The sequence below is a fragment of the Podarcis raffonei genome, chromosome 9, assembly GCF_027172205.1.
Source record: "Podarcis raffonei isolate rPodRaf1 chromosome 9, rPodRaf1.pri, whole genome shotgun sequence".
Taxonomy (NCBI): domain Eukaryota; kingdom Metazoa; phylum Chordata; class Lepidosauria; order Squamata; family Lacertidae; genus Podarcis; species Podarcis raffonei.
The window spans coordinates 54,268,827-54,291,313 of record NC_070610.1 but is presented as its reverse complement, the minus strand read 5'-3'; the positions used below and the strand labels follow the sequence as shown (position 1 = coordinate 54,291,313).

General features: G+C 40.3%; 1 protein-coding gene across 8 annotated transcripts in view; it reads right to left on the bottom strand.

The window, feature by feature from the left end:
- The window catches only part of LOC128421199 (bifunctional heparan sulfate N-deacetylase/N-sulfotransferase 4), a 125,451-nt gene that overhangs the window by 20,482 nt on the left and 82,482 nt on the right, over window positions 1–22,487 (bottom strand). The gene's annotated exons all lie outside the window — the stretch shown is intronic.

Genomic DNA, 22,487 nt, shown 5'->3' with positions numbered 1-22,487 from the left:
GGGACGAAGCAATGGGAATTCACCCCATCACGGGGATTTGAACCACCGACCTTCTGATTGGCAAGCCCTAGGCTCTGTGGTTTAACCCACAGCACCACCCGCATCAGGGCTTAGGCCAGTGTAAAAAAGTACTGCTTTAACCATAGGGGAGATTGCATTCCTGCTGTGACCAAAAGCTTTTTTTGTTTTTTACCACAATATGGCAGAGTGAAGGTATGAAGCATTTCTCTTAATTTGTCTTGATATCTTCTTATTGACTATGTTGTATTGCTAACAAGGGCTATAAACAGGTGGGGAGAGACCCTGAAAATAGTCACTTGGGAATTTTATGTGCATGATGTGGTTGGATCTCATGGAGATTCTGGCTGGGGGAATAACGTTTAAACACAGAAATCTTGATAACAATCAGATGGCCCATGTCTGTTGCTTTCAAATTCATCCACCCACCCACACCCCATGATTGCTAATCATGTTGCTAATGTTGTGTGTAGCTGAGCAGATAGATTCTTCGTTTGTTTACAATTTCACAATCCTATTTAGCTGGTTTTCTAGCTCCGTCTGCCTCATGGAACTGATGTGTTGGACATTTGATCTGAAGAAAATATTATTTCTCTTCAGCTTATCTTTTATACAAACTTATTTCATTTTCTCTTTTGCCTGATTATGGCTTTTTGGATAGTGACACCACTTTCAAATATGAACAGCATAAAGGACAATTCATACAGAGATTTAAAATTAACTTTCATGAGTGCAAAGTCAGTGCTTTATCAATAGATGCTTTCTATCTAGCTTTCTGTAGATTCAGCCTATCTTTGTTATTCACAAACTTGTATACACTGGATTAACTAAAATTAGGATGTACATGGAAAATGAGTTAATTATACAGTTATCAAGAGATAAGAAAAGCAGTAAGCAATTATCATACTTCGCTTTTGTTTCCAGTGGATTCACTCCCGGGTTAACAAGAAATATGCATTTTGTCGGAGGCAATGTAAATTAACTAATGCCACCACTGCAATTAGGGAAAGACATGCTAAACAGTATGTTTTGTAGTCATTATGGTACGCTTCTGACAGCATTATGAGGAAAAAAACCCGTGGCGGAAGCATTTTCCCCCTTAGCATCTGAGAAATATAGTGTTCTCTCAGTAATATATTCCCTGGAGTGGCATTTTGCTGTAGTCTGCTAATGGCATCTCAATGTGGAAAACAAAAGAACAGCCAGGATTCTACATTTACTGGGCATTTGTAATCAATGACAAATTTCTCTTTGTCTTGGGCCCAATGTGGACATCACAGCCAACTTTCCAATGCAAATAACTGCTCACTAATGGAGCAGCCGACTTAGGGCAGGGTTGAAGAGGATGGTGGCAGGGACGGCTAGTGTGGAGAGTTCAGAAATGGCAGAATCCCATCTGAGGATGGCTGTCACATTGTCTCTTGTCTCTTCTTCAGGTTAAACACACCCAGGTCCTTCAACTGGACTTCTTCATAGGACTTGGTCTCTAGGTCCTTCTCACCAGCTTTATCACTCTTTTCTACACACATTCCAAGCTGTCGCTATACTTTTGAAATTATGGTTCCCAAGACTAAACATACTCCAGATAAAGTCTGACAGCAAAATAGAGTGGCACCATTAATTTATAAGCTGGACATTATACTTTTGTTGATACTATCCCCAACTCTCAGCCCAACCTGCTTCACAAGATTGTTGTGACAATAAGAAGGGGAGGGGGGGAAAGGAGGAACCATGCACATCATCTTAAACTTCTGGAGTAGTAGTGGGATATAAGTAAATAATAAATACATGGTGGTAAAGGGAGTGCAGGGTTTGTTGACATCCAGGCAAGCTACCGTAAGGTGGGCCTGAAGTTCAGAAAGGCTTCTACCTGGGAGGAATGACTCTTAGTTTCTGAACCGGCTTTTGCCTTCACATTTGTTACCGTATGTGCACACTAATTTATATTTATGGGCATAGCTAGGCATTATGTAGGAATATCCCAGGTAGATCAGAACAAGACTCCAGCAACAGCCGGCCAGATGTTTACAAATAGCCTTTATGCACCAAGCCTCTCACCTGACCTCACTATCTAGAATAGACATATCGTGCTTCTAAAAATGGGGGTTTCACTTAGTTATCATGACTTATAAACCTATCCCACAAGTTAATTTTTGCAACCTATAAAGATACATGTACTTACTTGTGTATAATGGAGGAAATGTAGGTGAGTACAGTTCTGGGACTTGAACCTATGCAGTCAGAAGTAAGCACTACTTAGTCCCAGGAAACTATGCATAGGATTGCCAACATGCTATGCACTATGGTGTTTCAATGTGTGTACAGTGGTACCTCTAGTTACAAACTTAATTTGTTCCGGAGTTCTGTTCTTAACCTGAAACTGTTCTTAACTAGAGGCGTGCTTTCGCTAATGGGGCCTCTTGCTGCTGATGCGCGGCTGGCACACGATTTCCGTTCTCATCCTGGGGCAAAGTTCTCAACTCGAGGTAACTCTTCCAGGTTATTGGAGTTTGTAACCTGAAGCATTTGTAACCTGAGGTGTTTGTAACTTGCGGTACCACTGTATGTCATACCACACACCCACCCACACCCACCCACACACCTAGAACTGTCTGCATTTCTGGACATTCCTAGTGGCCATGGTTATGGGGCAATCATAATGAGCTCCTGTACTTCCAAGTTTATCACTACACCACTGAACTGGCAGTGCCATGTAACTCAGAAAAGAATATTTCTGCTGTAAGTGTTTTTCAGGCATGGAGCTGAAGGGAAAGCCTTGAAAGCCTGCTGAGACCTAGAGATCTGCATTCACACCCTCCTCTTCCGCTTTCTAGAATAACCGCAAGATAAGGAGCCATTCGCTTTTCCATTTTCGCCCCTGCAGCTTTTGCCAATGTGCCACTTCTTTAACTGTGGGTTCACAGTGTTTAAAAACATGTCCATTAGTTTGCTAAAATATTTATAAAGCTTTTAGTACATCCATAAGGTGAAGATGGATGGAACTTAGGAGGAAGTGTCCCTCATGACCCATCCATAGCTGTGTTAGCGCTGTATCCACTTTATTTCACAGAAGGTCATTCAGGCTGTTTTTGTCTCACTCTGAGTCTCCTATCAGCAAAATGTGGTGAGCTCACTGTATATTTTCTGCATCGGCTGAGTGAGGCACAGGCAGCTGGTGCAAAATCACTGGATGCAATTGGAGAAGAATGCTGGACTATGCAATCAACTTTAGATTTTTTTGGTGGCCCTCAGCAACATTTGATGCCCCCCCCCCCGCAGCCCTCACCTTGCCAAAGCAGGTAAGCAAGGTGCTGGCCTTTGGGAAGGAGGCAGGAGGGCTCTGACTGGGTCCTAGAGGCCTCTCATCTCCTTCCTAAATCCTAGTTAGGGCTTTCCCAGCTTTGGGAAGGAGGTGGGAGGTCTGGTGGTGGGGGGACGAATTCTGGCCTCACTTCCCCCTCCTACCCAACAAGGCAGTGAGCGGCCCATGGGTTCCATGTCAAAGTACTATTGTGGCCCATTTGGCATGAATAGTTGGAGCACCCTGACTTAGAAACCAGCAAGTTATTTGGTGTTTATAGGACTGCACTTGAAGCTCACCTGTACATTTAATCTGCTATTTAGCACCGTTAAGTTGCTAGTTGTCATTTAGAAAAAAATAAACTGAGGAAATACCATTTGCCATTTGGGTTGCTTTTTCAAAAAAATTCTTTAGCTGACATAATGCAACAAAAAATGCATCCTACATCTGGCTATTTACTAGCTTCCCGGAGTCTCGTTCATAATATTTGGTTAGTGACTTATTAACAAATAGGAACTGTTTTGACTTAAGACAGATGAGCTTGTAAAGACCAATCTTCCCGAATAAAAAGCCTGGACAGTGACTTCATTAAGGCATCTTTAAGAGGGCAGCTGTTCAAACAAAGAACAGAAGGCTCTTGCTGTATTTCAACCAGCAATTGCTTGACAAACCATTTTTCTTTCCCTTCCAGCACAGACCTGATTCATTAAAAAGGCAATACATGCTAAATGCAGTGCTATTAATTCTAGGTGAAATGCATTCAGACAGCACTTGGCCACATTCTGAGGGCTCTCTCAGCCATTATGCTGATCCTAAAGCAGTGCTCATTTAGCAGGAAACTTCACATGGCAAGATCTAATGAGCAGTTGATTCCAGAACTTAATTTCTGAAATAAGTGGTACAGTGACTTGAGGCTATAGCATAGCGTACTGAGTTAGAGACTACCAGGATAGGCCCTGGAATCTATTTTGACCTCTGCTTCTTCCAGCTCAGCAATGTTATTAGGATGGAGAAAGTATTTATTTTTGGGTGGGTGGGGGGTACTGGAAAGCTTAACATGTGAGCACCCTCTGCTCAAATTAAGTTGTTTTTAAGAAACCCTGCAAGTTTTAGGCTGCTACCCTAACCTCACTACTAGTGAGTAAGCACTATTTAATTCAGTAGGACTTACTTCTGAGTAGATATGCTATAGATTGCAGGGATAATTTCTCTTTTCTCCTAGAGGCTGGGGCAGGGTTTACCTTTGAGAAGCTCTGAACACTAAGAAGTGCTCTACAAATGTCAAGTATCAAATTTGAATGTGACCAGGATATAGAATTCAAGTTTGCGATCTGATGGTGTCTCATCTTAAGGCTTGGTTACATCTCATTGTCACACTTGAAATGTGACCAAGAATAAGAATCCAAGCTGGAACAACATTGAGGAAGTGTAAGACTACATGGATAGTGTGGACTTACATTCTAAGTTCTGTCTTACTGTCACATGTTCCTTGAGAAGCAGAATCTAAGTTTTGGGCTATGTCCACAGGGTCACCTTGGTATTCAATAGCTCCTACTGAGAAACAAGAACATGAAAAGGCCATTTCATTTATGGATCAGGATCATGTGCTTTAATTGGCTATGGAGTTGCACTCTGAAATACGTTTTCTTTATTTCATCCAAATATGTTAAACTCACTGTCTGACACACTATCTCTACTATTTGCCTGATAGTTTTTGCCTTCGTTCTTGGAAGTCTGAGAACAAAAATGATACCTGCAATTTCAATTTTATTTCCGAGAGATAGTTATACTACTTGCTCTTTTTCTTCTTTGAGCACACCATTTGTTCCTTTCCTGCACCTGTTACATAAACTGTAACCAATAGGCCCTTTTCATGCTGTAATGTTTTGTGTCATTTCCTTTATCTGCTTTTGTCCTCTACTCTTTGATGCGTCAAGCATGGAGATACATGAAAGCAATGAGTTATCTGGGGGTATGAATTCCAGATGTCACTCAAGGGGAAAACATACTTCTGTCAAACTGGTTATAGTTTGTTCTCCTGAAGGAGACATTTTTCTTTCTCTCTCTCTAACTTCTGTCCTCTGAACACCACCCACCACATTCCCAGTTCCTTCTCAGCTAGTGGTTTGATGATTATTCAGGGGTTAGCGTTGGTATTTCCTGTTGCAAACTCCACTGATGAAAGCATTGGGGACAGTGCAGAGACAGTCCAGTTTGTTTAGATGCATTAGAAAAAAAGGAATGTTTGCCTCAAAGAAAGAAGTGAGATGAAAGTTGAAGAATAAGATATAACAAGGTAACTATGACCTGGTTTGAATATAGAGGGGGGAAAGATAGATAGGACTCACAATTGGTTTCATAGGAAATGTATTTAATCGGTGCTTTTTTCTGGGGGAACGCAGGCGTACACATACCCCTAAACCTTTTGTGAATCTTTGTACTTTTGTCCATTTACTGTATTTATTTCTCCCAATTTGAACTATAAAATGGTGATTTTCTTGAGTCAAAATAAGAGTACCCTTAAACATTTTCTTTAGAAAATAAGCACGTATTTAAAAATATGGCCAGTTATGACATCATAGAATCTCAACAAACATGGCAGTGCCTTTGCTACCCATTCCATCTCCTTCTGTGATAGTTCAGTAAAGTTGAGTAGCAGAATCATTTAAGTAATTACTTTTAGGATTTCAGCCTTAATTTTCAGATTTTGAGAAATCAGCAATCATGCACTAAATGTTCAACAGAGAGCTGTAGCTACCTAACATCTCTCTTTCTTTCTCTGGAAATAACCTAGGAGCTTCCAGCAATCAAAGAAAAGACAGAGATGCCTCCTTCCTGTGGGAGGGGGGGGGCACAGCTCAGGGGCAGAGTATCTGAAGAAAAAATGTCCCAGGTTCAGTCCTTGGGCTCGCCAGGTAGAGCTGGGAGAGAATACTTCCTGGAACCCTGTGGAGCTGCTGCCAGTCCGTGTAGACAATACTGAGCCAGCTAGACCAGTAGTCTGACTCAGGGCATGTACACAATGAGTAATAAAGTACATTCAGTGCTGGATGCAGGCATCTTCCCGGGATGCTGTACATGCAACGTCATCCCCAAGTCGTCCCTGTCCCACCTGTGTGTACAAACAACACAGTCGCTGCTGTGTTAGATGGAGCTAGAGCATAAAGGCGTGTACAACTGCAAACCACTATGTAGAAAAGTACACAGTGAAAAAATGGCCCCTGAACATTTTGAAGGCTATGTGTGCACAGAGCCTCAGTATAAGGCAACTTCCTGTGTTCCAACCCTGCCAAGACAGAGAAGTCTGAAGAACTTTCTAAAATAGATGCAGTATATTTTTTAAAAGTCCTTATCATTAAATTCACAGAATCATAAAGGGATTTCGAAGATCACCTAGTTCAACTCCCAGTCAATGCAGGAAATCTACTACTACATCATCCCTGATAGGTAGCCACTAACTTCATACATTAATCACAACTTTTAAAAGTTTGCCTCTATAGAGTGTCCATAGACTTGTTGTTAGGATAGTATGTTCAGGGGCAATGGAGTATGTCCCTCCAAGTTCCTGTCATTCCTTTGTTGCCATGTATACATTGTATGGGACTAAACCACAGAGCCTAGGGCTTGCCAGTCAGAAGGTCGGTGGTTCAAATCCCCGTGATGGGGTGAATTCCCATTGCTTGGTCCCTGCTCCTGCCAACCTAGCAGTTTGAAAGCACGTCAAAGTGAAAGTAGATGCCTTCCAGGTGGGAAGGTAAATGGCATTTCCGTGCCCTGCTCTGGTTTGCCAGAAGCAGCTTAGTCATGCTGGCCACATGACCCGGAAGCTGTATGCCAGCTCCCTCGGCCAATAAAGCGAGATGAGCGCCACAACCCCAGAGTCGTTCGTGACTGGACCTAATCGTCAGGGATCCCTTTACCTTTATACATTGTACAGGCCAGCCTCTACAGAGTTCTTAGGTAGCCCAGCCTTGTTTGATAGGCTCTCCCCTTTACTAGCCGCATTCAGCTAATTCATCCATTGCACCTGTTTCTGTAGCTTAGGTCCAAATCAGTTCTCCTTCTAGGTATGTGACTGATGAAAGTGTTGACTTTATACATACAGGTGGGTTCTAAGGTTCAGGCTGTAACTTTCCTTGAGAACTGATAAAACACATGCTGGTGTTTTTCAGGTTTGTAAATATAATGCAATTATTTGTTGTCTCGAATGAAAAACATAAATTCAATTTTACAGAGAAATTAATAACAAGCAAAGTTCCCAGAGAGCATGCATTACTTTTGTAGCTGAATTACCAGCTTTTGGTGCAGCAGGCTCTGTGGGAGAGCAAGAAATATTGCTCTGGCTGCAGTTCTGATCCAAGCAATGGCATTTTAATTTCCCATGTAGGTTTGTCAATACATCTCAGACTTGTAAATTCCACTGTTCTAGCCCTGGGTAGAAATTCAGTAGATCAGTCTTGTTGTGAGGGGCTTATACTTATATAACATGCCTTATTACCGAGACCTATGAGGAGTTAACAATACTTTAAAAAATACAGCACATGCACAGAATGTAGAAGACGTTATCAATCATATGAAGATACGGAAATATGAGAATCGGAGGGCATAGCAGAACTTATATCTACTCTGGGAAATAGGCTAAAACTGCAATATTATTCCTCTGTAATATTGCAACACTTACTCATAGAACCACACATTACTAAAGGCTTGCAAGTTATCGAAGCTGCACAGGAGTTCAGCATCTTAAACTTTTCAGGAACTTTCTCAACACAAAAACAAGAAGATACAGAATCTTATTAAGAATGAAGAGCATGGAACAACGCCCTCTATCGATCAGATATACTGCTTATACAATCATTACAATGCTTTATGCCCTTGGCATGGCCTTAATGAAACAGGATATAATTTTATAATTGTATGCATTTCAGTCACTCCTGATTTTTCTTTTGAATTTATTATCAAAAGCTCCTTGTGTTGAACTTAAATTATAATTATAATGTATAATTAATTATAATGTTCGTTGTTCATTTCATGTGATTATTCCACATGAGCACCCACCTTTCTCTTTGGTTCATTGGTTTTACATGTTGGTTATTGTTATTAGTGGCATAGAATCAGTTGCTGGCACACAGGGTACATGCGTGATGGACAGGGATACCAGCCCTGTCCTTGCCGCCAATGCCAGTAAAGTAACTCCAACACCACTGGAGCAAAGCGGGGCTGTCCTGAGCTGCCTGCCCACCCATGCAGGAGGGAGACCAGCAGATTGGCGCAGCCCTTAGCAGGCGGGGAGGAGCACCAGGCCACGCTGTACTGGGGTTTCTTGTGTGGGGGCACCTGGTTTGCACCAACGCAAAAACTGTGTGTCCACGGCCACAGTCCCCTTAGTACCCCCATACTATTCCCCTGATTGTTATGAACAACTAAATGGGCAATGACTGGGCAGAGTGGGGGGTAATATTGCTACGACTCACATGAGGCTTAAAAATGTAACCACAGCAAATGCTTTTTAACATGCACTGGCATTTTTTGGTTGCAATTATATATTGAATATATCCAATTCAGGTTCTTGAAGCTGACTCTGAATTCTGCCCCCCCCCAATTTAAAATGGCATCTCCGCAGGGTGCCAGTTACACTTTCCCAATCAACACTGATGCTTTCATTCTTTCAGAATCTATCATGGTCATATCATGGTCATGTAACATAAAGCATTTCTTCTAAGACTTCAAGCCGGTGTGGTATTAACATTGACTATAACTGTACAAGCTTAATCTGGAAGCACAATCATGTGGTGGCATTATGTTGGTATGAGAAATTCACCAGTGAGCGTGCTAAAAGTTGCTTCAAATGACAGATCCCCACATTTTGAGGGGTCTATTTCCAATGAGGGCAAAATAGAACAGAACAGAACAGAACAGAAAAAGATGGCAACTGCTAGCCCAGTGGAGCCACATATGAACTCTGGTTTACATCCATTCACCATACGTACCAAAACTGTATACCCATCCTCTGAATCAGCTGAAATGGATCCCTATTCTTGCCTCCTATGAAATAGCATCCAACACACCCCAGATTTTAACTGTTGAGTAAATTTGCTATACAGTGGTACCTCGGGTTACATACGCTTCAGGTTACAGACTCCAATAACCCAGAAATATTACCTCGGGTTAAGAACTTTGCTTCAGGATAAGAACAGAAATCGTGCTCTGGCGGTGCAGCGGCAGCAGGAGGCGTCCCATTAGCTAAAGTGGTGCTTCAGGTTAAGAACAGTTTCAGGTTAAGAACAGAGCTCCAGAACGAATTAAGTACTTAACCTGAGGTACCACTGTAGAGAGAATGAAGTAATTTCCCCAAAGACTGAAGGATGGGGTTGTTGTTTTTTCTTTTCCTTTTAAAAGTCATCATTGAAATCTTGCATTCTGCTTCTACTTTGCTGGCAACAAACTGATCTTTCCTTCCTTTGAAGGAGTCCAAACATGACATCTATATGTCAAGCAATATTAAATCTCAAACCCCAAAGGAACGGATGATAAATAAGTGCCTGCACATGTTGGTTGAAGCTGTGCAATATCTTTATGCTTATGATTTTTTGCATAAGAACAAGAGAGCACGCCAATCAAGAACTTACATCAACAACAGAACTGTGCTTGGCTCTGGGAATTCACCAAACATGAAGAAAGGAAATTAGTAATGGCAGTACCAAGGGAGAATTCTGTTTACCATTTGGTGGTACTTGTATTGATCTGTTTACCAGAGAAAATGCTACTGCTTGGCTAATGGCATCCTAGTCCCCAAGAGGTGAAAATAGGAATGTGTTTGTAGTACCCCAATTCTTATGATAAAGATCACCCCCAAGACAATTACAGTGCCTTAGCTTGGGGAAGGGGGTGCTAGCCAGGCTTTTTGCCCTGAATGAAGCCTCCCAGTCTTTGTGTGTGTAAGCAAATGTGCTTCGAAGAGGGGGTGCCAAACTGGGTCTTTGACCTGGGCGAAACAAAATCTACTTTCATCCCTGACCTTTGGTTCATATTGCTGTACTCTGCCTCCCATCTGGTGTATTCATTTATGTTGCTGCAAAACTGGTCCTGCACAGATCCTTCTTTTTGTTAAAGGTGCATTATAAAAGCTTTTTTTAAAAAAAGGTTTATTGAGATTCTTTTAAATGCTCTTTATTGTATTTTATATGAATCATCTAGGGAAGAATTTTTCAAAGGAGGTATAGAAATGCATTAATTTTAGTAACTGAATAAATAGGTAAAACAGTCGGCAGAAAACAAGAACAGCCTACGGGATTAGGCGAATTGCCCATCTAATCGAGCATCCTGTTCTCAGAGTGGCTAATGAGATGCATACACAAAACTCACAAGCAGGACCCATGCACATGAACACTTCCTCCACCCCACTCATGGTTTCCAGCTCCTGTATTCATAAGCAATGCTGCATCCAAGCATGGCAATGTGTTATAGCAGTTAAAATATACTGCAGCAGCAGCAGTATGCAAGATGACCAGTCCTGCACAATATGGTGCCTTGATGTTCATGTGCATGCATTTATATGCATTTGTTCCAAAGACCAGAAGCATTCATTATTCTCCTACCCAGAGATTTAGCATCTAGTGACCCTGGAGATCTGAACCTTGAAGAATGGCACTAGCAACTAACACTGATAACATTTCTCAAAAAGCAACTCTAAAAGAGCCAAAATAGGGATGTTGATTTCCAGGAAGAAGTCCCATAAAATGTGACCATTCCCGTAAACAGGGAATGTTGGAGTGTATACTAAGTTGCTGATAAAGGAAATAGCATACATAGCATGCAACCTCAGTACACAACAGTTTATATTGCAAATTTGCTCTTCCGGCCAACAAGTTGTGTTGTGCTGTGATATATGTTCTGTTTCATATTAGACAGGGCTTCTGTATATTTAAGAGCTCTGAGGAAAGAAGAAAACAGAAAGTGCAGCTGCTCTCATCACACTATTGAAGACTTTGGGCGACATGTCCTCCTTCAGAACTCTCAAGGCAGAGATGGCTTCTTTACTAAATCTACCCCGTGAAGCAATTTTATCTGTCCCTGCTCAGTCTTATCAGTTTTTAAAATCCAGATTTGAAAACAGATTTTATCACCATTTCACCCCATAGCAAAAGAAGAACATTTTGAAAAGCTTTGAGAGAGATATTACATACCGTATTTTTCGCTGTATAAGACGCACTTTTCCCCTCCTAAAAAGTAAGGGGAAATGTGTGTGCGGTTTATGGAGCGAATGCAGGCGGGAGGCTCTTCTCAGCGCTCCCTTTAAAGAGTCGTGTGTGTGGCTCTTGCTGCCCTTCTCCCTCCTCGGGGAAAAGCCCCCAAGAGCCGCACACACGCTCCGCGCGCTCTTTAAAGGGAGCGCGGCTCTTGGGGGAGCCTTAGCCATGTGCAGCTTCTCCCGGGAAGGGGATCCCTCTTGCTGTCCTGGCTTCTGGGATTCAGAATTTTTTTTTCTTGTTTTCCTCTTCCAAAAACTAGGTGCGTCTTATGGTCTGGTGCGTCTTATGGAGCGAAAAATACTGTACTTACAAGTCCAATGCAAGCATTCCTCCCCTTTCTGTGCTAAATGCAACGAGGAAGCACAATGGCTGGACTTGCCCCAGATATGATTTTGCACTGCTGGTCCACCCTCAGACATTGACATAATCAGCAGAAAGTCTACAAAGTGCAGCCTATGTACATAAACCTGTACATAAACACTACCTGCAGTTGGTAGCCTTGCACAATCATACTGTTGCAAGGCTACAGTATCAGGGCTGGGGCTGGGGGTACAAAACCACTGGGGTGGGATCGGTAGATATGATCCTGCCCCCCCTCCATGTGTTTACTTTAAATGGGATTTAGACTGGGGTGGGGGGGTGTAGCCACACCTGTTAATTCATAGCCACACCCATAAATATGTTTCTTCTGCAGATCTATATACAAAACATCAGGACTTTTATAAACAAAATGTAAGATTTTCTAACTAATGTTTTAAAAAAGAAACATACTAGAGAAGAAGCAAGATGCAGGTTGGTAGAGACTGGAAATTTAAAAAAAGACAAGTCATTCTTTTTCATAACTTTGTTGCTGTCAGGTTGCAACTCTTGCAGTTTTATGAAAAGCTGCCTGTTTTATGTTATGTAGAGTCTATGAATGATGATTAATTTAGCCATTTGGTGCCCAACTTCAAGCAAACAACTGAGTTAATTTGGTCCTTCTCTGTTGGTTCGGGAAATAATGCCTTTTCAGTCTTTTCTAGGATAGTGCATACTTCAGCCGCCCATCTTCCAATTAAAGCTGAATGCTGAAAACATTCAGTGGCAATTTTGCTCTTGTCCATTATGGCTCCATTTTTGTTAATCAGAAATTTTTTTTAGTCAGCTTTCTTCTTTCCATATACAGCCTTTTAGTTTTTCCTTCTGACACTTTAATAAATGATCTTATGGAGAGTGCTGGAGGTAACAGATTTTTTTCACTTCCTTTGCAACCCTGTAGCTGACACACAGCTATTTATTACTATTTCTGTCATCTCCTAAGTTACTTGGGACTAATTCTGATGAAGTGCCCTCAGCCAGGGCACAGGACTAGTTTTCCTTAGAGGCAAATGTTATGAAAAGGAATTTGCAAAGATGATAAGGTAGATGAAGCTGCAACTGTCATTGAAAAACCCCAGTGTCCTAATAGCAGCATGTGTCAAGGATGTTTAAGCCTCCTCCTTTCTATGCCTTATTATTTTTGAAATTTTCAGCCACTTAACACTCCATATATAATCATTAATTCCCTCCTGCCATTGGTTTAGGACACGATTGGCACCTTGGATGGGTAAATTAAAGTAGCAGTCATCGTGGCTTTTAAAAGGGTGAATACACATGACCATTTATCTTTTGGAGAAAAATTAAGCCCTTGCCCCCAAAAGTAGTGCCTCAGAACTGATGTCCCAGGATTCTGTAAAATGTTTCCAATCTTCCCCTCAGAAGACAGGTTCAACCTCAGACAAGGAAATCTGTCCTCATAAGGCCCTTCTGAATGGCTGCAGAAACTCCTATGTCCCTTTTTGAGGTGGGGGTTTAGTTTCTGTTTCTCCTTCCTTGCTTGCTTCTGTTGTACTATGTAATGACAGAACATCTTCAGTTAAGGAAATTGTTTAATCCTTATTGTCTTCCTTGAAAGAAGACAATGAATTGGCTCTGAAACACGGCCTTCAGTTCCATACCCTAGGGATAGGGATGTCCTATTCTATAATAATAATTTTACTATTTCTATCCCAATCATTTGTCTGGATTGCACCAACTACTCTGCAGGGCTTCCAACATATATAAAAACATAATAAAACATTATGAAAACTTCCGTATATTGGGCTGCCTTCATATGGCTCAGGGGTCAGATAACTCCATACCCTCCAACATTTCTCCAATGAAAATAGGGACAACATACCATACCCTCCAATATTTATCTGATGAAAATAGGGACATCCTAAGGAAAAGCAGGACATTCCAGAATCAAATCAGAAACCAGGATGACATCTGTATATCTGGGACTGTTCCTGGAAAACAGGGACACTTGGAAGGTCTGCTGTTCTCCCCTGGTTTTCTGGTAGGATTCTACTTCCCACCGGGCTTTGAGCATATGCCACCAGTTTATGTGCAATTTTTATTCTAAAGTGCATTTCAAAATCTTTTGTTTTATTAAAAAAAATGTGCCTGAGGTTATGTTTCTGTATCCTTTCCACAGCTAGGCTCAGAGAAACAAAGCAAATTAAACAGAAACATTTTTATTAATGCCCAGCCTTACAGAGTGGGAAGGGAACATATCTCCTGTGGAAATCATTTGTTAACCCTTCTCATTTTAAATATTCTGCAGTTATATTCTCTTCTATACGAATGATGAGAAGGAACTTGGAAACAGGCCAGTGTAGGTACAGTACATGTGGGTACTGCATAATCTAGATGTAACGATTCTAAATGAATAACCTCTTAGTTACTGGGAGGTTTTTATAATGTAAATGCCTTAAAGTGGCCCTGAAAATTAAAAATGTCCCATAGCAACTACAAAGAATTAGCCTGTATTAGTTTTGAGATATCACACTTCTCCCAGCATTATTATAATAAGCTCTTTGTATAGATTTTGTTCTAACCTTTCTGTATTATGTGGCTTCTAGTCAGTCACTCTTACTTTTGCCCCCTATCCTTAAACAATTTGTGCAAAAGTAAAACAGCAATTCTGACAGATAATACAGCAGTTTCATTTTTGTTTTAAAGATGTTTGGGCCAAAAAATCAAAGCAATGAAACAATTTTGCAATGGAGTCTGGAAAATAAATTGGTTTGGCTGAAGTCAATGACAAAGTTCCATTAACTTAAATAAGCCAAGATGCTCCCCAGTGTGTGCTGAAAATTAAGTCACACTTCAGAAGATTTTTAATTGGTTCTAAGTCTTAATATCCATGGTGGCTTGACCTAGTAACTCTCGATTTTTAAAAATTATTATTTAATAAGTTTTGCAGTATTGGCTTTGTTGAGGAGGAGACCCATTTAGTTTGCGAGAGATGGAGCAATGAAAAACAGGTGATCTTATAATGACCAGAAAAATATCTGGCAATAATAATAATCTGGCAAATATCGCATACTGCCAAGCTGATTCATAGAGCAGAGTAACACTGGAAGAACCTGCCAAAGACCTGCTCAGACCTGGCGTTCTCTTACTCTCATTCTATGCTGAACAACTTGCTGTGCTATATATATACAGAGCTCCAAAATTCTGAAGTACTTAATAAATATGTGCAAGACTTTTATTTTTCATAGCTGTTCTTGCATGTCTGGCGATTGCCTTCACATGTTCAGCAGTCTTTGTACCAAAAGCTGATATATGATTTTTATAACATTTCCATTATGGTAAGGGACCATACTGAGACGGCCTCACACTTGGATCATTAATTCAGCTAGCCTCAGACTAGAAATGATTCTCCAATACACAAATCTTTCCTATAAATTTATTTTTTTCAAAAAATAATAACATAAATTAGACCACTTTCCCTAAACACTCAAAGAGGGTTAGGTCATACTGTAAAATAAATCCTATGCACACTTTATAGAGAATATGCCCTGTTGAAAACAGCAGGGGTGTATTCTGATGGGGTAAGTATGGTGTTACTTTTCGTGATTTTAATGCTAGGGCTTCTGTTTTATTTCCTAATGCTCCTGTCACACTGCAGTAGCTGTTGCATTATGGAATGGTTGCTTTTTGACTGATATACCAGCATGCCATGCCAAATTTCATTCACAGCAGTGGAAGTGGGGAAACACAATAGTGAACAGCATTGGACAATACTGCTCCCCCCCCACCCTTTCCATACAGGATTCACCCTTGAAAATGGCAGGAAAGAACTATATGTTGGTATACCACCCCAACTTTTGTCACTTTACTCTCACAATTTTTCTGGGTTAGTTTATTCTGGAAGCAATTAACATGGAAATGAGTTGCTACACTTCCATTGTATTCCCCAAGATTTCTGGAAGTGGCTCTTACCATGTGTGAAAGCTCAACTTAAATGTGGAAATTAACAGTGAGAGAAGTATTGGGGAAGTAGAATAAACTGTTAAGTATAATTGCTTAATTGTACATTTAAATGCAAAATAACTGTGTGTGTACTGCTAAATGCATAGGATGGAAACTTCCACTGTAGGACGGAGTTGCAGAGAGCCTGACAGGTTTATAATTAATGTAGAATGTATCTCTGCTACTCCATCATGCAGTGTTTAACTTTAGATCACACGAGAAAGGTATTCAGTTGCAAATTTCCATTTTGTGTGAGTTGGTCTCTGAAGCTGTTTTCAGCTTTGGACAAAGTAATTTCACCTTTTTAAAAGGCTGTACCAGTACTTGGACAGACACATGATATTATGCAAATATTTGTATGTAAAATTGTTGTTTAGAGCAGGCATCCCTAAACTTGGCCCTCCAGATGTTTTGGGACTACAACTCCCATCATCCCTAGCTAATAGGACCAGCGGACAGGGATGATGGGAATTGTAGTCTCAAAACATCTGGAGGGCCGAGTTTGGGGATGCCTGGTTTAGAGTGTCTGTTTCCAGACCAGTTTTTTTAGTAAACTTTGGAACCATATTTCTGGACTGGACAATTTGTATTTCAAGAAGAGTCAGTTTTTATTCATCCTATTGCTTCCATATGTACAATATTAATAGAAGCATTATAAACTGCCATGTAAAAGCAGCCTAGGACATCTGAGTAGGCATGCATAATATTGTACTGGAGGGGAGAGGCAGGAAGAGTAAAATAGTAAAAGAGTAAAAGGAAAATAGTTGGATTAAATGCTACATGAGTAAATTTGTGCAGTTTTGCATATATCTTACATGGGTTTAGATTAAGTGTACACAAAATTTAAAATTAGCCACAGATTGATCATAATAACGGCAGGCTGCAAATATTGTGTATGTATGTGAAATGTGTGTGTGTGTGTGTGTGTGTGTGCGCGCGCATGTGTGTGTGTGTGTTTCTAAAAAGGAATGGAGTCACTTAGCTTTTTGGCAGCTATACGGTATAAAATACTTCCTCTGATTAATTTTTCTGGCTTATTAAGAAGCTAGCCTTGATGGGCTTAAAGGATTATTTTAGACAAATAACCCTCCTGTCTTAGTTGCAAAGGAGATAATATTTAGAGGTGTATTTATTAGCTTATCTTCTCTGTTAAACATTTATGGGCCAGTTCTTTATAGTCTGTGGAGCAAGGGAGTAAAGGAGATGAACTGGAAAACAGATAGTGTGAGACCTTGTGGACACTGAGCACATGTGATATATAGCCCCATCTCAGGGGGTGCTTTAAATATGCCAGAACACTTCTTTGCTTGACTGAATGAAGAGTACCGGTCAAGGAGTGCAGGGCAATTCATTTGGTGTACCGAAAATATATATATATCAAAATTGTCCTTGTATAGTCTCTGTGGAACTATTAGTCTGCAATTCTGTGTCAAGTGGCCCATGCATAATTCCTATTAAGACCAAGGGTTGCTCTTTTTCTTTCATCTTTGATGCACGAAACTTGGAATATTTGGGGCAAACTTCTTGGCAACTTCCTTTTAATTTTTATAGAAAAAGGCTTTTGTATTTTTTTTGGAATGGTTTTGAATCAAACTCTGAATTTTGTTAGTTTTAATAGCTGGTAAAATTACAACACTTAAACACTAGAAAAAAAATCCTGAAGTAAATGTCTTAACTGTCAGCATGACTGAATTAAGTAGTTTGCCTGCTAACAGTTATTATGTCAAGTAAATATCTAGTGCATAAAAAGGATGATTTATAGGCTCTAGTTTAGTTGTCATCGAAATGGTTCTATTTTATTATATTTGAATCTTTATTGTAATGAATTACCAACATAGAAAATCATTTTGGGGAATTGTTTTTAAAAGTTGAGCAAATATTTTTTGAGGGGGAGGGAAATGAGGAATCGACTTGCTCATAACGGCATAGAAGATGTCAAGCCTGACATCTCAATCCTAAATACATTGTTTTCAATATAGATGGCTTATATCCAGGACACATAATGCCAGCAGGGTCAATCAGCAGTTCAGCACATAAAGGAAAAGGTAAAGGGACCCCTGACCATTAGGTCAAGTCATGACTGACTCTGGGGTTGCGGCGCTCATCTCGCTTTACTGGCCGAGGGAGACGGCGTACAGCTTCCGGGTCATGAGGCCAGCATAACTATGCTGCTTCTGGCGAACCAGAGCAGCACACGGAAACACTGTTTACCTTCCCGCTGGAGTGATACCTATTTATCTATTTGCACTTTTACGTGCTTTTGAACTGCTAGATTGGCAGGAGCAGGGACTGAGCAATGGGAGCTCACCCCATCACGGGGATTCGAACTGCCGACCTTCTGATCGGCAAGTCCTAGGCTCTGTGGTTTAACCCACAGCGCCACCCGCATCCCTTATGCGTTCAGCGCAGTGAGGCAGAATTAACTCCCCTTGCAAATAGAGGACTGGTACATTCACAATTTTATGAATGGGCATGCATCAGCCTTCCTCAACCTGGTGCCCTCCAGATGTTTCAGACAGCTACATCCATATATATATCTATATATCTATGTATATATAGAATTACTTCATGATAAATGAAAAAGACAGAAGTTGCAAATTGAATTCTATTACCAACAAATATTATTATCAAACATCATCATTAGTCCCATAATCCCGACTGGATATATTTACAAAGTAAATGTTTATTCACAAAATGAATATTTTGACTTTTTAATGCCGTCTTCAAAGAGAATGTTAATTATATCCATCTAGGTTTTTTTGCTCTGCCTTTCAAGGTCATGCAACTGTTGTATTGTCGTACTGAGAATGGGCAAATAATAAAGGGTTGTTAAGTCTCCGAGACTGGCTAATCCTGAATGATACCAAAGTTAAATATTCAAAACAACATGGGAATAAATTCTTGTGTGGTTATTGTTACAAAAGTTGTATATTCCAATGCATACTAAAGCAGTACTTTATTCCAACTGGGATGTTTCTGATGTCGTGAGTAGCCCTGAAATTGCACTGGGTGGTGAAAATTGATCTTCCTGCTCCAAAAGCTATAAACCACAATAACGTTCAAGCTTGCAAGAGAACAGATAAGGGGGATATAAAGGAAGGGGAAAGAGATGCAAGTGATTTTACGGCTGAAACGAAAATGGCAGGAAATTAAAATACTAAGGAGGACAGATGACAGAATACATGGGAAGTGGAATACACAGAAAACATTGGGATAATTAATACATGAAAATGGATATGATCATCACCTCTGATGTGTCTCTAAAGCTGCAGCAATTGACACTATCACATCTGTGTTCGTGTCATTCTTAACAATTTTTTCCTTAACATACTGTTCTTGTAGCCTCACAGATAAAGTCTTAGAAAAAATGACAACTTTGCATATTGTACTAAAAGTTTATAGTACATGTAGACATCCTTCCTCCTGAAACAGCTGGATTCAGTGCTCCAGTTGGGTAGTTTTAGGCTTCGTCAGGACTTAATGGTCTTCTAGAGATCCAACACTTTAGAAAATAATGTGCAGCAGTTCACTAAATTCAAAATACAGAAAGCCAAACTTCCTACTTGTCAGGTCCCTCCTCCTGAGTAATATCTGGCACGTCAGCCCCCAAGTCATGCTGCCTGATGGCACCCTTGATTGAATTGTTGCCAGAATATCTTCATGTACTGTTAAGACAAGGGAGAGGGAAACAGTGCTTTTTTTCAGAGGATACTCAAGGGTACTTGGTACCGGCACCTCTTTTTTGTTGTTAAAAAGTGTAGCACTTACATGAAACTTAATAAAAAGAAATTTTAAAAAAAGTGTAGCACTTACTGTAACAAGTTGTAACATGGTGAGTAAAGGTAAAGGGACCCCTGACCATTAGATCCAGTCATGACCGACTCTGGGGTTGCGGCGCTCATCTCATTTTATTGGCCGAGGGAGCCAGCATACAACTTCTGGGTCATGTGGCCAGCATAACTAAGCTGCTTCTGGTGAACCAGAGCAGTGCACGGAAACACCATATACCTTCCCGCTGGAGCAGTACCTATTTATCTACTTGCACTTTGATGTGCTTTCGAACTGCTAGGTTGGCAGGAGCAGGGAACTGAGCAATGGGAGCTCATCCCGTTGTGGCGATTTGAACCACTGACCTTCTGATTGGCAAGTCCTAGGCTCTGTGGTTTAACCCACAGCACCACCCGCGTCCCTAACATGGTAAGTACTGGAACCTATTTTTCTAGGGGGAAAAGCACTGGAAGGAAAGTGTCAACATTGAAACTGAAATAGTTTCCAGGGTTAGTGAGGAAAGGGAAACAGAAATGTTTCTTTGTAAGCAGCCCTGGGCAAAATGATGTGTGGCCAAGTGGCCTTTGTTAGATAAGATTGCTGAAATGTAACTTTGCTAAAGTTTTGAGAGAACTGATGGGACAGATGCCAATATGATGGACATTGCAAAATGTCTGTTCCAGTCATTTGTGTCAATATTCGGGGGCAGTGTGGCCAATTTTAAATCCCAGAATGTTGTCCTGTCTGGTTTGTTTGCACCTGTTATTGACTTGGTTTTGTCTTCTGGAAGGGAGACACTACATGTAGGTCAGCAACCAGGGTTTAACCAACAAGTTTTAAACCAATTGAGCTTTGAGGATCACCTATAAGGCTATAGATTTAATGTTACATTTAGGTAAATATGCTAGCTGTTCTCTCCCCCCCCCAATACATTTATTTATACATGGTGTACAGATTTTGTTAAGGTTCTTACTTGCTGTTAAGTCTCCTCTTCTTAAATATGTGTTAGATGCAAAATTCCATCTGGTGCAGTATTTGGGTGACAGAAATGTTTCATGTGTCATAATAATGATATAATTGCTTGTTGTTAGGAAAATAATATCTATCATAATAATCTGATTAAACCTTGCAGTTTGCTGCTGTTCTGCATTTTGATAAGGCCTTAATGCAAACAGCCTGAAGCTACTGGTTTTTTTTTTAAAAAAACCCACAAACATCCAAGGCATTCGATTCCATAGATACACATGTAGAAGATCAGTGCCAGGAACTTGAACAACATTGCTGTATTTGTCTGTGAATATTATGCAGTCATCAGATATACATAAAACTCTGGTACTTATCTGGTATTTCAAAAAGTGATGGTTATACAAATATTAGCAATTTTCTTGTTATTATACTGCATAATAAGGTTTTAAAAATTCTGGTTCAGCATAAAAATTGCTCAGCCATCTCAAAGCCACTGTTGAGAAACATAATTTTGAATTTGCACAAGATATAATATTAAAACAACCGGACTGGGTTAGAGAAGCATTTCAGCCAGTTGACCAACTGTTTATACACATACAGTAGCAAAATACCATATGGTAAACAGACGCCATTTTGTATTTACCATTTTTAGAGCCAGAACTGCTACTTGTACAGACTTACGAATCAGAGTTGGCCTAAATGGGCTAAACTGCCAAAGGCTTAACCAAACTGGGGGCAACAGAGAGAACAGACCTGGGAAATTCAGTGAAATACAAAATTTCTATTAGATAATGGAGAAGGAATTTGAAACCAAGAGTTATTTTCACGTAGGCAGCATTTTTATTTACACTCCATTTGGGAGATGTCATGCAGAGTTTAACTGGTTGTAATAGCAGTTTTGGAAGTCTAGATAATTCACTTGGTCCCCCTTTATACTTTGCACTGCTGATTCTTCAAAATTGTCTTAAGACACAACTATAAATCAAGGCATTACTTGAGGCTTTGAAAACCTGTATTCTAAATCATCCAACCCAGTAATTTTCCAGCGCATGCCGCAGAGCGAATGCAAAAGGTATGCCTGTTCATTGAACAGAACCACAACTTTTAAAACTCCACTGGGTGCCGTCCCAAGCTCAGTCAGCGTCTTAGCCTAAAGATAATTGCCCAGTGACCTGTTGCATTTGCGTGCGCTTTGTAAAGAAATCTATTGGATCAATACTTTCGTAACTGCGGAACATGCTATCCTCCAGTGACAGATAATGGAATTTAGCTTTGACAATGTCTCATGATATATTGCTCTGTGGGTCTCTATTCATGCCAAGTGTAATTCAGTCAGTTAAATTATCTACATAAATGCTGTCCTTCAGGAATAATGCATGCTATCATCTGTGCATGCAACTGTAGATTTCCATGCTCCCCCCCTTAATGCACTATTATTTATTGAATACATTACCTATTGTTATTCCTCTGGATAACTATAGCATTATTCAATATCTCTCTCAGTGAAATGTTAATGATACAATGACCATACTACTGTCCTCCAAGCTGAATGCCTTCTAGACTGCTGGGGAGATATACTAGCATATACATCCCTCTCCAAATGAATGGTAAATGCTGCTGACACTGCAATTCAATCTTAAATTATAAACCTGCAGCCAAATACTCAGCTATTTTGTCCTAATCAGGATATTAAATCTAATTTCCTTGGCTGCTTTGGCTGTCTAACCCACTCAGCTGAATTTATTTTCTATTTCCCTCGCAGAGTGTATGCAGTTAGAAAATACAATAATGGCAGGAGGTTATGTTGATGAGTCGGTGAGGGCTCTCAGGGAAAATACACCCTGGTTTTAGGAGAGAGATGTGCA